The 16,897-nt window shown below is 33.7% G+C and overlaps 1 pseudogene; it reads right to left on the bottom strand.

Moving 5' to 3' along the window:
- Window positions 1-358: 358 nt before the first annotated feature.
- Window positions 359-451, bottom strand: LOC117086485 (annotated as a pseudogene).
- Between the last annotated feature and the right edge of the window lie 16,446 nt (window positions 452-16,897).

Here is a 16,897-nt window from a genome sequence, read left to right as displayed (position 1 = left end):
GAAAATCACTGATCGGCCTGTGTCGTTGTTGCTTTTTTATTTTTGGTTTAAAATACGGAACACTGGCCAGGAGCGGTGGCTTACGCCTGTAATCCCAGAATTACTTTGGGACGCCGAGGTGTGTGGATCACCTGAGGTCAGGAGTTCGAGACCAGCGTGATGAACACGGCAAAACCCTGTCTCTACTCAAAGTACAAAAATTAGCTGGGCGTGGTGGCTGGCGCCTCGGGAGGCAAGAGAATCGCTTGAACCCAGGAGGTGGAGGTTGCAGTGAGCCGAGATTGCGCCATTGCACTCCAGCCTGGGTGACAGAGCAAGACTCTGTCTCAAAAACAAAAACAAAAACAAACAAACAAACAAAAAAATGGAACGCTTCATGAATTTACATGTTGTTCTTGAGCAGAGGCCATGCTAATCTCCTATTTCAGTATACGAGCTGCCAAAGCAACACTGACCAGTTTTTAAACCTGTATTTTTTCCTTTTCAAAAATATCTTATAAGTAGATTTATAAAATATTTAGTCTTTTAGGATTACCATCCTTCACTTAGCTTGTTAGATCAACATTTTTTAACATTCACCATCTGCAAGATAAGTGTGACATATAATCTATATAATATAATTATATTAAAAAGTAAGCATGTCGAGTTTTATTGAAATTAAATACTGGATCATTACAGATGCTTCCTAATATTAACAATAGTACATATGAGGAAGAAGAATCAAGTAATACCACACATTAATATTAGCAAATAACTATTAAGTGCAAAGCACCCGCAAAAAGAAATGGAGCAAATTGATGCACTACATTTCTTCTGACTACATTATTCCAAGTGTGATTTTACCAAAAGAAAAGAGATCAGAAATTGAAAGTGCCCACTAAAATACTAACAGAGCAATGACTCATAATAGAAAAACAGTTTTTAAATTCATGACAAACAGAATATACATATATTATATGTAGGGACAAAGCTGTTGTTATATATATCTATATTATAATATATAATATGTATAACACATTATATATATAATTTATATTATATGGAGGGACAGAGGTGTTTTATATATAATACATAACATGTAAATATATAATACATATATATATATTAAGTCAGACTCCATCTCAATTAAAAAAATATACTCTCTCTATATAGTATATATATATATATATATATATATTTTTTTTTTGAGACGGAGTCTCGCTCTGTCGCCCAGGCTGGAGTGCAGTGGCTGGATCTCAGCTCACTGCAAGCTCCGCCTCCCGGGTTCACGCCATTCTCCTGCCTCAGCCTCCTGAGTAGCTGGGACTACAGGCGCCCGCCACCTCGCCTGGCTAATTTTTTGTATTTTTTTTTTTTTTTTTTAGTAGATACGGGGTTTCATCATGTTAGCCAGGATGGTCTCGATCTCCTGACCTCGTGATCCGCCCGTCTCGGCCTCCCAAAGTGCTGGGATTACAGGCTTGAGCCATCGCGCCCGGCCTATATAGTATATTTTTAAAACTGAGATGGAATCTCACTCTGTTGCCCAGACTGGAGTGCAGTGGCTCAATCTTGGCTCACTGCAACCTCGGCCACCTGGGTTCAATCGATTTTCATGTCTCTGCTTCTCAAGTAGTTGGGACTACAGGTACACGCCACCACGCCTGGTAATTTTTTTTTTTTTTTTTTTTTTGTATTTTTAGTAGAGGTGGGGTTTCGCCATGTTGGCCATTCGGGTCTCAAGCTCCTGACCTCAGGTGATCTGGCAGCCTCACCCTCCCAAAGTGCTGGGATTTCAAACATGAGCCACCATGCCCGACCAACAAATTTTGTATACATGTATTGTGTATATATATACACATATATATACACACACACACATATATATACATATATATATTTTTTGGCTCCATTCATTCCACATGAATACCAGGTTTTGTTTTATGAAATTACTTTCATTGAAGAAAAAGACATAGTAACAAAATATTATGAGACTCTACTAAAAAAGTTTTGATGTGAGTATAATGGATGGCATATGCTTGGGAGTTATGAGTACAATAGAAAAACACAAACCATTCTCGAGTTGCAAAGAGGAAAGTAGAACATATTCCCAAGAAACAATAGATATGCAGCAATGAATGGAACTTAGGCAACAGGAAAGGAGGGACAAAGCTGTTTTATAAAAAGGTAAAAATATATGTGTGCGTATTTTTATTATATATTATATATATATATGAATGCTATGGAGATGTGAGAAAAACAGAGGAAGTTCAGGAATTTCAAATAGTTCAATATGGTTGAAGGTCAGTGTGCTTAACAGAGAGTAGCGGAATGAAATGAGAACACTAGACAAAATCTGGATCACATAAGATGTTAGATTTTATCCTGAACAAGCAATAGCCATTTGAGTGGCTTAAAACACAGGGAGTAAATAATCAGATTTAAGAATTAGTCTAAAACTTTAGAAAGTTTTGGGGAAGCCAGTCTAAAAGGACAGCAAATCGGAGGCTATTGCAACAAATTGTGGTATTCAGAGTTTCACAGTGTACTCTGAGCAGAATAATTTACCTGTGAGATTGTCAGCATCAAAGAGGTTCTGTAAAATACGTCATACTTTATGCGGCTCTTGGCAATTCACAAAGTATTCTAAAAGTATCCTACAATTAAGAAATACATCTGTTTGTTTAATGCACTTCCCAATCTTTATTTTCTTTTTCTTCCTTTTTAAAATAGGTAAATCATTTTTACATAACAATTTATTAAGAATCAAATAATTAGTGGCCTATAATACAAGCTACGGGAAATTTTACCCTGAACAGATGGGTGCTAGGGTGAAGACAGATAGACGCAAAGAATATGAGAATTATATCCAAGGCAGAATGAAAAAAAGTAGGTATGGACTAAATGTAGGAAATGAAAAACAAAGAAATTTAGAAAATCCCCCAGTTTTCAGCTTGAAAAATTAAGGATTTGAGGATTTGTTGTTTATGTAGTTTATATCAATAAATAAAATATAAGTTTATAAATGAGCAAAGAAAGAAGAACTATAAAGAAAATTTGTAAATTCTATTTATGTCTTTGTGGCAAACTACCTAAAAGTTAATGCTCTAGAACAAAAGGAAAATATAATCTATAAAGGATTGAGTTGTAAAATGGTCAATGTTATTAAAAACCCTTATAATAAAAGTTTGAAATAAGGTGTGGAGTGAGAGCTAGCACATGGAGCCATTAGCAATAATTGAGGAATGTGGCAGCTGCAATTTCGTAGGTACCAGGTAGCTGAGAAAACCTGTCGCAGAAGTTCAGAAAGTGAAGAGAAAGTGTAGAGTGTGTAAGAGAAGAAACAGTATAAAACAACAAAAAAAGACGATTCCATTTAATCATTACATCATGTAAACATATAAGAGAACATAATTCATTTCCCATAAACATATAAAATTATTATTGCAAATAATAATAAACAGAACACGAGTGAAGAGATGACAATAATTTAGACAATAGTAGGAGAATAATTAGGTAAACCTGTAAACTTCTTTTTTGACTCCTTCACGGCTTCCACATCCTTTAACAACACGTGAGCACTGATGTTTCCTGTCCATTATCCTCTGTTCCCCATCTTCAAACGTCCATATTGTGTATTCTTACACCCTTATTGTCCTTCAGCAACTTTCTATGTACTGAATCTTTTTCAACCCTGGTCCAACCCTGATTCCTCCCTGTGCTACAGAATTATATCTCCAAACATCCACTGTTCATATCCCCTTAGATGTTCCTCTCTCACCATATGCTAAAAATTTGCAAAATAAAACCGTTTCTTGGAATGACAATCAGATCAACTCCCTCCAATCTCCAAAACTATTGAATGGCTTCTCATGTCACTCTTCTAGCAGCCAAACACCTTAGACATTGAACTGGGCCTACATGGTCTCAAAAGCAAAAGCCTTTCTGAACTCAACTTGTATGAATTCTTCTACTCTCTCCTCTACACTACTTTACTTCACTTCAACCACACTCAACTTGTAACTGTCGTCTTCCTCCTCTTACATTATCAGGTTTTCACTCATATGCCTTGTTATCAAGTAGATTTCCCTCAATCATCTTGTCTTAAAATGGCATTACTTCTCTTGTGCCCAGGGATTCTCTACCCTTATTTATTATTTATCCTACTAAGAATAGGCATATACTATTATACATCTTATTATTTTATAATGACTCAATTGATTATAAGCTCTTTGTAGATAACTCTGCCTTTTGGTTCAATGTTACAGCCCTAGCACCTACATCAATACCTGACATACAGAAGACACTGAAAAATATTAGTTGAGTCAGTTAATATTTAAATTTAACTTATGAGTTAAATACAACACTTTTTTAGTGCAATCAATATGTGATAGTTAAAATCTTTGAATTATTGAGGGAATGAACAAAATTTTAAAGGGTATATTTTATCAACAAAGAAATCAAACTTGGAATAAAGCATGATGGAAGAAGTTTTGGTGAATGAAAATTTCTGTACACTTATTAGTAAATCTAAGTATTTGCTCATCTGAAAAAATGGGAGACAGAGTCATTATGATTGTTGTCAATAAGATCAAATTAAAGTAGTAAAGTTGTGAGAAGAAGGTAGTTAAACTTTATTATTTGTCAGAATAATGAACAAATGGATTACCTGGACATTGGTTAATTCGTGCACGCATATTAAAAACTAGTCATGTAAAATTATAAATAAAATATAAACATTTACAACTGGGAAAAAATAAAATACGATTTTAAAAAATTTAATTAATTTGGCTGAATTAGCAGATGAAAACAACACAAATAAATAAATGGTGAGTTAGAAAATAACTGGAGTTTGAAAAAAGCAGACCAAATATATCTATAATTGATTTACTCCACAATATTATCCTGAAAGTCCTATCCAGTAGAGTAAGACCATAACATGCTTACGAACATAACTTAAGAGAAATGTCATAAAAAAAAAGAAAGAACTTAATTATTATTTGTAGAAAATACAGTTGGGTATATAGAAAATTCAAACAAATCTGTCAGCAACTGTTTAAAAACATACTGAGTTTCACAAGGTTGATTGAATAAAAAAATAGATAAAAACAAAAGCAGTAGCATTTCTAGACATCAAAAGTAAAAACATTATATATCATATGATAAAAATATGATAATAATTACTCCCAAATGTTACTTAAATATTAATGTAATAAAATAATTAACAAATGGTACTTGACAAAATATGCAATTCAAGGATGAATCAATAATTATATACAGGGATGTGAGTACTCAATGTTTAAAACAATTCAGTTACTCAATAAATTCAATGCTATTTCAATCAGAATTCAAAAGACATTTTTTTGAAAGAACCAGACGAACCAGAAAGCCAAAAGTCCATATATTTGTGAAACAGAAAAACAAAAATGGAAAATTGATATACATTATGTCAGAAATTATTACAAAAATTTATTAAATTAGCAGGTGAGTGGGGAAGATTCTCTGCAAACACAGACACTTTACACTTCATATATTCATCGAATTAATTAGTCATCTATTATTATTCTGTATAAGATAATACTTTTTTTTTTTTTTTTTTTGAGACAAAGTCTCTCTCTGTCGCCCAGGCTAGAGTGCTCGAATCCTGACCTCAAGTTATTCATCCACCTAGGCCTCCCAAAGTGCTGGGATTACAGGCAAAGAATACTATGTTGAGATGTTGGGTAGAAATAATTCCACATACATGACAAATTAAGAACATTTACATTAAATGATTAATATATTTGTCTGCTTAAAAATTTAAGTTAATTGTCACAGTAAGACTTGCACATTTAATATAAAATTTAAAAACAAAACAAAACAAAAAGCTTTGACATTAAGTAGCATTGCCTTTGGTAATGTTCAGAGTCAAGAATGTTCTTATACTACTGATTTGACTAAACATATGTCCAGCTTTTGAAATCAATTTTCCAGCAGCTAATAAAGCTTAAAAAAAAGATTATAAAGTTTGAATCAGCTAATAGGCATCAAGGTCCCGAGAAACACTTGTACATAAGTACTCAGGAGGCAGAGACAAGACCTTGCCTTACTATTTGTAAACTTAAAAGCTGTATATGTCATCAATGAATAGCAGGAAAAAATTGTATGAATACATGGTTATCTATTTATGTTATCAAACACTATGAACCAAATGAAACTGTAAAACTGAGATCTATTTATAACAATATAAACAGACCTAGAACTTAACTTATTAAAAGTAAAATTAAAGTGCAAAATTATAATAACTTTGACATAAAAATGAAACATTGGCTTATTCCGTGTCTCACGTGTACAATCCCAGCACTTTGGGAGGCCAAGGTGGAAGGTTCACTTAAAGCTAAGAGTTCGAGACCTACCTGAGCAACAAAGCAAGGCCCCTATCTCAAAAATAAAAATAAAAATAAAAATAAATAGTTGAGAATGGTGGAGCATGTCTGTAGTCCCAGCTATTCAGGAGGTTGAGGCGAGAGAATCACTACGGCCCAGGAGTTAGAGGTGGAAGTGTGCTATGATTGTGTGATTGCACTCCAGCCTGGGTGACAGAAACTCCATTTCTGAAAAAAAAATTCAAAAAAATCAAACATATACAATCAACAATACATATTACTTATAGATACATTCCTATCTAGTAATAGCATCAACAATCGGAATTTCATTTTTATTATTGGTTGGTTCTGTGAAATATAAGGGAAAGGAAGGGGAAATTCAAATTTATATGTTTTATCCTGTTCCTTTTACTTAAAAAATTTAGAAATAATATAAAAATACAGTGGTTTTACATTGTTTTGTATATTTTTGTTTGAATGTTTTCTAATAAAGAAAACATCATAAATAAAATTTAAAATATATAAAGGAAAATACATAATCAATCACAAAGACCTCCGGGGTTTTTTCCAGACCTTTTTTGTTAATTTTATTTTAATTATCATGTTATATTGCTTCCTCTGTTCAGACACCTCAAAAATGCTTTGTTCAATTAGAATTGTTCAATTACTTACCTTTCTTTCTCCCACATTTCACACAATTCCAGTTGCCTAGAAAGCTGGCAACTATATAATTACCTTACTATCATTTAAAAATATTTCATAAAGAATTAATATAATTTTTAATCATCTGTTAAAGATAATTTTTTTAAAACACTATCAATGCAGCTTTATATTTTTAAAATAAAATTGGAAAAAGTTACTATTCATATAAATTTCAATTGTTTTCAACGTTCTTTAATGTACATGTCTTAGTATTTTGTCCTTGACTTTACATTTATTAGAAATTTGAAAATAGATGTTTTACACTTTTTAGTATGACTATACTTGTGTGTCTGCAGAACAAATTAAAACTCTACATAGAAGTATTATTTGTCTCGATGCACAGCCTTATAAAACACTTACCAATAGAATACTGCCTATAGTGAGAAACTATCTTGCTGCCTGTTGTCTCAAAATGCCTTTCTAAATTGCTTGAAGGAGAGCTTTTGTTGCTATATGGTAGAAAGGTAACTCTGATTGCAAACTAGAATTCCTACAGAAGTCTAGACTTTATTGACATTTCTACAAAATGGGAGAAAAGTTTTTCAGACAATGAAATTCGGTATCCTAAGAAAATAAATTTTCAACTCAAAAATGTTAAAAAGCATTTGGAAGAAAATACACAACTGACCACAAATACTTCACCATCAAACTACAACAAAATCACAGCATAGCTTTCAGGCATTAAAAATAAACCGTCGAACTATTATATCTATCTGTATATAAAGAAAGAGATAAAATATATATAGTGTAATATGTCTAGGGTTTCAAAAAACCTATGATAGTAGTAGTAATCAAGTAAAGACACTAATGATTAATTTCAAATTGAAAGAAAAAGACTCCATTAGACTATTAGTATTTAATCCAGCCATCAACATTAAATAAAATATTATGAAAATTGCATTGTTTAGAAAATTGTACATGAAAGAAAATACACTTTTCCACTTCCTCTCTTTAACATTAGCCAAGCACAAAACATACCCAGAAATCTATTGCTTTGACATTGGCATTGATAAAGAATTAGTTCTTAACATTTGTTTTTAAATAAATCTCCAGGAAATGCTGATATAAACCATCAAACTTTGGTGCTGCAATATTTCCAGGCGTACAATTTTGAAATCGATTTCAGGTTGTCTGGGCCTCCCAAATAAACAGGCTGATTCAAACACCACATTTACAGTAATTCAATATACCTTTAGATAACAGGAAAATAAATACAGCCAAATTTCAACAGTGGTTATATGGTTGCATTGTGTCTGATCACCACTTTATTTATTACTGCTTGTGTGTATTTTCTCCTTTCTGTATAGTGACTGTGATTAATTATGACAGTATTGTTTTGCTTCTTTCTTATGCAACAAAAATATTCAATTAAAGGCAAATTAGAAAACAATAAGATTACCTATATTATTGAGAGAAGGATAATTTTAGAAGCCTTTTTTTTTTTTTTACATTTTTTTAAACCTGGTAGTGTCAATAAAGCAAGGCTAATAATTAACCCCACCAACAATGTTATAAGTATTATCTCACCTATTTCACACAATTACCTTTCTAAGAATCATGTATTCAATTATGACTCTTTGGGATTGAGCTACATTGACAGCTTCCTCAGCTAAGTACACATCTTTCTTTTATTTGCTCTAATTAGAACCAAGTACAAATGTGCAATTCTTACCAGAAAGGTTTTCAATATTTCATGACACTCTTTATGATATGCAAAAAAGCTGTCTCACCATCATATATCTGCATAATTCTATCATCTTATACATATTTATTAATTATCTGCCCTACCAAGCCTCAAGATATACACAAAGATGAGGAAGACAGACTCTAGTCACTGCTCCCTCAGAGATAAAGAATTAGTAACAAAGACATGCAGGCATGAAGTAATTACTTGCCACTTACTAGATTTGTCACCTTGGACCAGTTACTACACTCAGGGTCTAATATTTAGTTTGAAAATTGAGATAATAATATGTTGGCATCAACCTCAAGTGGTTGTTGTAATGACTAAAAGAGTTAATGAATGCCTGACATATAGTCAGAGCTCCATAAATATTAGTTGCCAAGTTCTCAGCCCTTTACTGCCTCATCCTCATAAAAAGGCTTTAGGATCCAAAAACAAATGCAAATAAACCTAGAATACAGGAAAGCTTTCTGGAGAAATGTCACTATCGTGGAGACTAATTCAAAATCATTTTAGAATATTTCTGGCTGAGGAAGCTGTCTACTTGAAGGTCCTGGGGAATAAGAGCATATGGCAAAGACCAGAAAGGAGCCAAAATGTCCAGTAATGAGGCTGGTGAAGAGATACAAAAAAATACATTTAGATGAGGAATAAGTTCTAGTACTTAATAATAGAGAAATTAGAGATAACGATAATTTGTTGCGTATTTCAAAATGGCTAGAATATATTTGTAATGTTCTCAACACAAAGGGAAGATAAATATTTGAGATGATGGATATCCCCATTACACATTGTAAACAGGTATCAAAATTTCACATGTACCCCGAAAGATGTACAACTACTATACATTAATCTAAAAATGTTAAAGTCCACTAAAAAGACCAAAAGGAGGGACAGTGAAACTTGAGATTGAAATGTTGGGCAGGGACATGTCCGCTTAAGGCTCTGACTCCTTGAATGCTAAATAAAGCCTTGGTATTTTATCCAAAAGCTAATAAGGTTCTGGTACGGGATTTTTTTTTTTTAAAGGCAAATGACATGATTATACCTTTGCTTCTAAAAACTGCCCTCTAATCACTTCCAAGCAAGGTCCACTTCATGTCTAGTGTGCTTTTAGCAGTACTGTGCTAGCATTGGAACTTTGGAATAGGTACAGGGCACTGATCCTTTTAGCCTCTTTTCAGAAGAACATTAAAATTAAAATGATATTACTCTAAGAAGTCTGTGGGAATTCTGTGAACGGCCTCCTTTCAAGTACAATTCTCTTTGGCAGCCACTTACACTGGGTAAGTGGTCCAGGCAAGCAACTCACCTCATTTTGGCAATGACCCTGATCCCAGGAATTATACTTTAACCATGTCTACAGTCTGATTAAGGCAGATTAATGTGATCTGAAGGCCACATTTAAGTGGAGGGAAAAAATACCAACATTTTAAATATCTCTGATAAATGTCACGAGTAATTACAGTCAAGACATACATTCCCATGTCTAAGCTGAAATAATTTCTTGAAACAAAGTACATTGAAAAATTCTAAGCAAATTAAATAATTAATGTTGTCACTCATTTTCATAATGATTTTCCCCTGTGTCTGGTTGGTGGCAGTTAATCACATTTCCTTTTTGTTCCCAAATCACCTTTATGAGAAGGAAGAAAGTCTAGAAAGGAGTTTCATCATTTCATAAAAAATATGGGTGGGCATAAGGTTCTATAAAAATATCTACTACCAGATTGGAAGAATCTCCTAACATCACTTAAAAAAAAATAAATAAAAAGCTCCAACAAGCTTTTTAGAAATGACATTTTACATACTAACATATTGTTTGTGCTGTCAGACGTTCATGTGCTAGCTGTTATAAACACGGGATTATAACCGTTCCTTATGCCTCTATCATGGTCGCAAAAACCAGAGTTCTTTGATTTTTGGTGCATGTATCTTCAAAAGAAATTATGTATAATTGTGCCCCAATCACTTGTTTAGTTCATATGAAATTTTCATTGCACAGAATGTCTGCTGATGATTTAATTAGGACTTCCTGGATTTATTGAGAGTAAACACTTGGAAACAATCTGACTTGCAAGAGCCTCTTTGCCTAGTCCATATATCGAAATGTTCCTCTGTTTGACGATACGGAGACACATTTGTGAGTACAAAAATGCTTCGGAGTTAAAGTTTAAGCATGGTGAGAGATGTGTGTGTGTATATATGTTTGTGTATGTGTGTGTGTTTTCAAAGTTAAGGAAGAAAGATGAGCAAGGGGAAGTTGCATCTCCATCATAGCACTGCACCACGACACTCTTAGATTGATTTTTGAAAATAGCATATGTGAAAGTTGAGAATCTGAAAATCGATTACTTTAAGACTAATTGTGTGAAGAAATCCTTTATTCAGTTATTATCCACCCATGTGTGTATCAATTTTTATGGATCCCTTATCAATCTCCAAAGACACAGTAATGTCTCTACATTGTTCTATAAAGTAAAAAGGCCACTATTCTTACATTTTTAGAAAGGGAAAAGAAGCGTCTAGATAGCTAAAACAAAATTCAGAATTCTCTCCTGATTTTGATACTGGATTAGGTTACTCTTACCTTTTGTATCAACAGAGTACTGTATCTGAAAGCAGAGTGAGAAATGAAAAGTGTTAATTTAATGTCCTAATTGTGAGGGAAGCAAAATGAAGTCAGAAGCTGAGGAAGGGCAGTCAGAGAACTTACCCTCCAAATCTATCTTAGATACTTAATTATCTTTCTTTACATGTATACACACTCTCTGAGTTCCAGTTGATAATATATAAAAATGAGTCTTTCCAAGGAGCACATATTTGGTTAAAAGGCCCATGTTAGCTGTTTCGGTTATCTCTGTGCTCACTAACAATTGCTCTTTATTTTTGTTCATCCTTTACTCATCCTCCACCCCAAACTTCCTATCAATGTCTCTCAAAACTGAAAAACAAGCAAACAGAAAACTAAAGCAAAAGCAGGACCCTGGCAAAGTCTTACTTGTCGCTATTCCCACTGTCCTGTGATTAAAGAGGATAAGACAGAAAAGAACAAAGAAGCGTAGTGCATCTACTGTGCTCTTGGATGGGAGGGAGTTGACCAAGGAATATTATTTAGTATATATACTTATATACACACACAATACACACATATAAATGTATTTTTATGTGTTCAATGTACTTTTATACATATTCATACTTTTTTCTTGTTAGGTATTTATAAAGTCTTTAATCAGCTCAAATCTGTTTCCTGATCTCATCCCAACTATAAAATACAGTCATCGTCCAGGAAAATACTCAAAAGAATGGACAGAAAAGGGAATACATTGTTTATTTCACATAAATCTTGGTAATTGTTTTTATCTCACATCTTTCTTCTGCTTTGCTCTGAGATCTGCTTTGGGTTCTGAATTCTGAATTTAATTTACATCCCAACCCAGAGATTCTGTTAGTTCTGAATTCTGGCTTAGGCTCTAGACCAACTGCTTACTACAGAGTCATCCTATTCTTGTGTGTTTGTGAGTGTGTGTGCTTGCATGCATGGCTGTTTTTCCTCGTATTCTAATCTACCACTGATTCATTTAAGTATCTGCATTCCAGGATTACGTAGGAGATAACGCAGCCTAAATTGCAGGGAACCTCATTTATCTAGGCCCATTTGAAGGCCCTGAGTGTAGCACCAATAATTGTCACATTCATAATGTTGTATTATTTTCCATAATGAGGATTCCCAGATTGTAGGTTTGGACTTCACAAAACTTGAATGTTTCAAATTGTGACTGGTCTGTCTATGTAATACTCTTCTTATCAGCACCACTTACCTAAGTTCAGGAAAGATTTTGTTATATAATGCATTTTTCCCCAATAAGAGTTGCCAATCTTCACCATGACTTCTTGATGAAAGATAATTCCATGAAACTATGGAAGAAGTTGAGAAACAAGGTGAAAAAATAGACACCACTGTCAAGAGCAACCAAGATCCTACCTTAACATGCTCTTGAAGCTGCTCATACTCAATTATCAACAGGGGTTTTGTTTTTTACAAGAAAAAAGCAAGAAGAAAAGATGAGCTTTAGTTTCTTTTATCTCAGAAGCACTGAAAAAAAAAATCACTGGGATACTTTTGTGGCATGTTTTCTTCCAGCAATTTCGACAGTACAAAGTAATGGAGCCACCCCCATACTCCCCAAAATGCACTGGACGGAGTTAAAAAGACAAGAAGACTTTAAGGCTGTTGCAATAAAGGTCAAGACTATTGCAATAAGGGAGACAAATCAAACTCAACTCTATTGAAGCAAAAGGTGGGAGAGTTTTTAAGCACTGGGGTGGGCTAATGAAAAAGCATTAGAGGACATTAGGGAGAGGAAGCTGACAGGATTAGTCCAATTGTGTAGCCTCACTGGCACTTATTTAAGTCAGACTCCTATCCTCTTACAGACTAGAAGATAGGGGCTCTGCCTTCCTTGATGATTACATTTCAAAAGGTTGGTTCCCAGATCCCTGGGAAGACATTCTTGGGTTGTAAAACTGGCAAAAGGTTGGGAGAAAACTTACATCTCGAAAGAACAGAACGAGAATTTAGAATTTCAAATTTAATAAACTAAATACTCTAAGAAAAGTCAGGGATGTATACTTAGGAAAAAAATCTCTCTAAAATTCAGACAACTTGACAGGAATATTATGGCTGTGGAGGTAACTAAGAAGCTAAAGTACACAATATTTGAAGTTTGTCCTTCCATGCTAAATCACATAGTAATAAAAGTATTGGCAAAATGTCTTATAAGACATGGCATTAGAGATTAGATAATAAAATTATGTATAGTTATGAAGACCTTAAATCACTTGTGATTTAAATTAAAGCACTACAATATTAAAGCACTAAAATTGATTATTGCGATATTTTGGTTCCAGAAGAGATAGGAAAGATGACAAAGATTGCCTGAGTAAATTAGTTTTTAATATAACAAGCAGCGAGAAAAATAAAAATTTTCAGTGAATTATCATTATACAATTAAAAATTCAGTGGACTTTCAGTACTGCTCTATTTAAACATAAAAATCTCTTTCATTACATTGATGACATATTAATTAGAAATACCTGTGTACTTTATTTGTTAGAGTTATAGCCAAAACTCTTGATGTAATAGATAAAAATTCAGACTCACTTTGGTACATTTGAAAGCGCCGATATAGGTTTCAATTTTTTAGGAATGGAGTCAAGATCATTGTATTAATAGAAAGGTACCTCCCCAGGCCTTCAAGATCTGTCTTCAGTGAGATTCATACACAATGAATCCAATAAATCCAAGAGAAGTGCTGGAGAAGAGACTTTAAAATATCCACTCAGAGACACCCCATTTGAAATTATTATGGGGCTTTATTTTATATATATATACATATATATATTTAAAGGAAATCTATTATGATTTAGAATTCAAAAATTAAAACATTTATTGAACAGCTGTTGAAATGGAATATAGTTTCACTTTTGAAATATAAAAATTACATCCAGCAGATTTTGACTTCATAAAAATAAATATTAAGAACTATAGTTAAAGAATAGTTGATGAAGTACTGCCATCTTTTGGTTGTATAAATTACATATATACAAAATATAGAAATTTTAAATAGCCAAGAAAGCGATATGTACAGCCTGAAAGTTAGAGATTAAAATTTTAATAAACAACAAAGAAAATAGATGATAAATGTTAGGTTTTGGCAGAGATAGGCATACACCTTAGCAACCAAAATTTCAGAGGAAAACTGTCAAACTCTCAAGTTCAAGCCTGTGGGCATTGATAGAAACTAAGATATAATTAATATTATTTTAACTCTCATTACTAGATTCATGTGCTCCATCCATGAGAAAAATTACTGATGAATGAAAAATTGTCAGATTTTTTGACGATATATTCATTAAAACTTGTGATTTAGAAGTAGATGTGTAACATAATGTTTATTGTAGAATAATTGTTTATTAACTTCCAAGTTTTTAATCTAGGAAGCTTAATAAATGCTATTAAATTTAACTAATGATACTTTTCAATGACAATTACTATATTCAGAGGTATGTTTTCTATACATGTCATCAGTATAATAAAAAACCCCTGAAATTTCCCATTTGTATTTTTCCCCAATTAATGACATAGAATAATTAAGAATTTTGACACTTACTATAGAATTTGCTCTTGCTTTTAGCATTTTCATTAAACTCTTACAAGAGTAAAATAATTGGAATGCTTGGGTCTTTGAAGAGTCATAAAGGTAGGCATATGACAACATCACATTTGTATTTAAAAACTCAAGGTGTCTTTCTAGTAGAGCTTATGTTTTAAAAAGAGGCAATCTAAACATGTTGTCTAATTTTACTTTAAATGAGCCTTCCCTACACATATCAGTTAGTCTTATAGGGTTGTAATAATCAAATTGTTCACATTATACAGTTAACTGGCCAGAAAAAATAAATTTTATAAAATGATGGCTTGCTGAGAAACAATTTAGAACATATAGTGCCTTGTATATACATATATAGTAGTCATACTTGTAAAACATGTTTTATTTTGGGATTTTCATGACTTTAAGGAGAATATCACCTAAAAATTTCTGCAACATATATTTGTTTTTAAAGTAGAATACAATCTAAATAATAATTTTTTAATGACATTAGCAAGATGGCAGATCAGTCATCGGGCTCTACCCTTCCCTCACAGAAATCTAATTAGCAACTACCCATAGGCAATAATAACTTTGTGAATATCCCTGAATTTGAGAGTGAGGCTAAGCTATGTCCTTGGGAAAAAAAAAAAAGATCTGAGAAAAACACATCTGTGTGGTAGGAGGAACAGTTTTCTTTGACAACACAGCCCTTCCCCAACCCGGCACAGTGCCATACACAGAAAAGTTCCCTGGATCCAGTTTCTATAGTGGAAAAAGTGAATAAGAGGTGTATATTTATTACAGCTTCCTCAACATTCTAGAATCCTTTGCCAGAAGCTCATTCCTGTATTATCTCATAGGAAACACTGGGAGTACCAGTAGGGATAGACCACCTAGGGTGGGTTAGACACAAAGAATGGGGATGGAGCGCGCAGTAATCAGCGCGCAGATCTTGCTTATTGTTCTGCAGCCTGGTCAATGTAAGTACCAGACCAAAGAGACTAGCCAACAGCATCACACAGTGGAGGGATGGTCCACAGATCTCCTAAGCTTGAGACCTTAGCCATCTTCCCTACACAGCCCCAGTGCTCTTGCTTAGTCCTCCCCAGGCTGGGAAGAAACTGAATGTGAGTGATTATCTGTGAAGGAAGTATCTGACTTTGCCCAATCCCAGCTGCTGAATGGCAACTCCTCCAAGCCTTTGTCTTCTACTTAAGTCTACCCTAGGCCAGAAGGCATTCCTAAATCAATGCATATCTGTGGAGTATAGCCTCTAACCTTGTTCTCCCTGCCTTCCTGAGCAGCAACCCCAGAGATCTTACTCAGCCATAGAGCCAAACATTCGGCCCTGCCCAACTTCAGATGTCAATCAACAGTATCACTCAGACAGGGAAGACAACCTGCAACCCTTCCCAGTTAGAGATGATCACTGAACTCAACCAAAAGCTGCTCCTAACAACGGAATCTATCCAGTAGTCACACTGAACCACAGAGCACAGTCAGAAGTACCATTCAATCTCAGAGCACAGGAAGCAACCAGTTCCACCTAGATAACGCAGATAGCTTTTCCTTTAAGATCAGGGACAAGGCAAGAATGCCCACTCTCACTACTTATTTTCAACAAAGTATTGGAAGTCCTAGCTGGAGCAATTAGGTGAGAAAGAAATAAAAATCATCCTAATAGGAAAGGAAAAAATAAACCTGTCTCTATTTGCTGATTACATAATCTTATATATAGATAACTCAGTACAAAAGTTTGCCTGTCCATAGTTGCAACCATCTGGCCTCTCTAAAAATTAAGGCAAATAGTACAGACTTATCACTACCGAATAACATGTTCAAATGCCAGAAGAGGTGGATGTCTTCTTATTTGCAGAGCAATAAACATAAGGACACAGGATTATGTAAAATCAGAAAAATATAGCATCACCAAAAGAAACCAACAAGATTCTAACAATAGACTTAAAAAATGGAGATCTATGACATAACTGGTCAGGATTCATAATAATTCC

The sequence above is a fragment of the Trachypithecus francoisi genome, unplaced genomic scaffold, assembly GCF_009764315.1.
Source record: "Trachypithecus francoisi isolate TF-2019V2 unplaced genomic scaffold, Tfra_2.0 Lachesis_group1, whole genome shotgun sequence".
NCBI classification, from domain to species: Eukaryota; Metazoa; Chordata; class Mammalia; order Primates; family Cercopithecidae; genus Trachypithecus; species Trachypithecus francoisi.
This window is presented reverse-complemented; position numbering and strand designations above follow the sequence as displayed.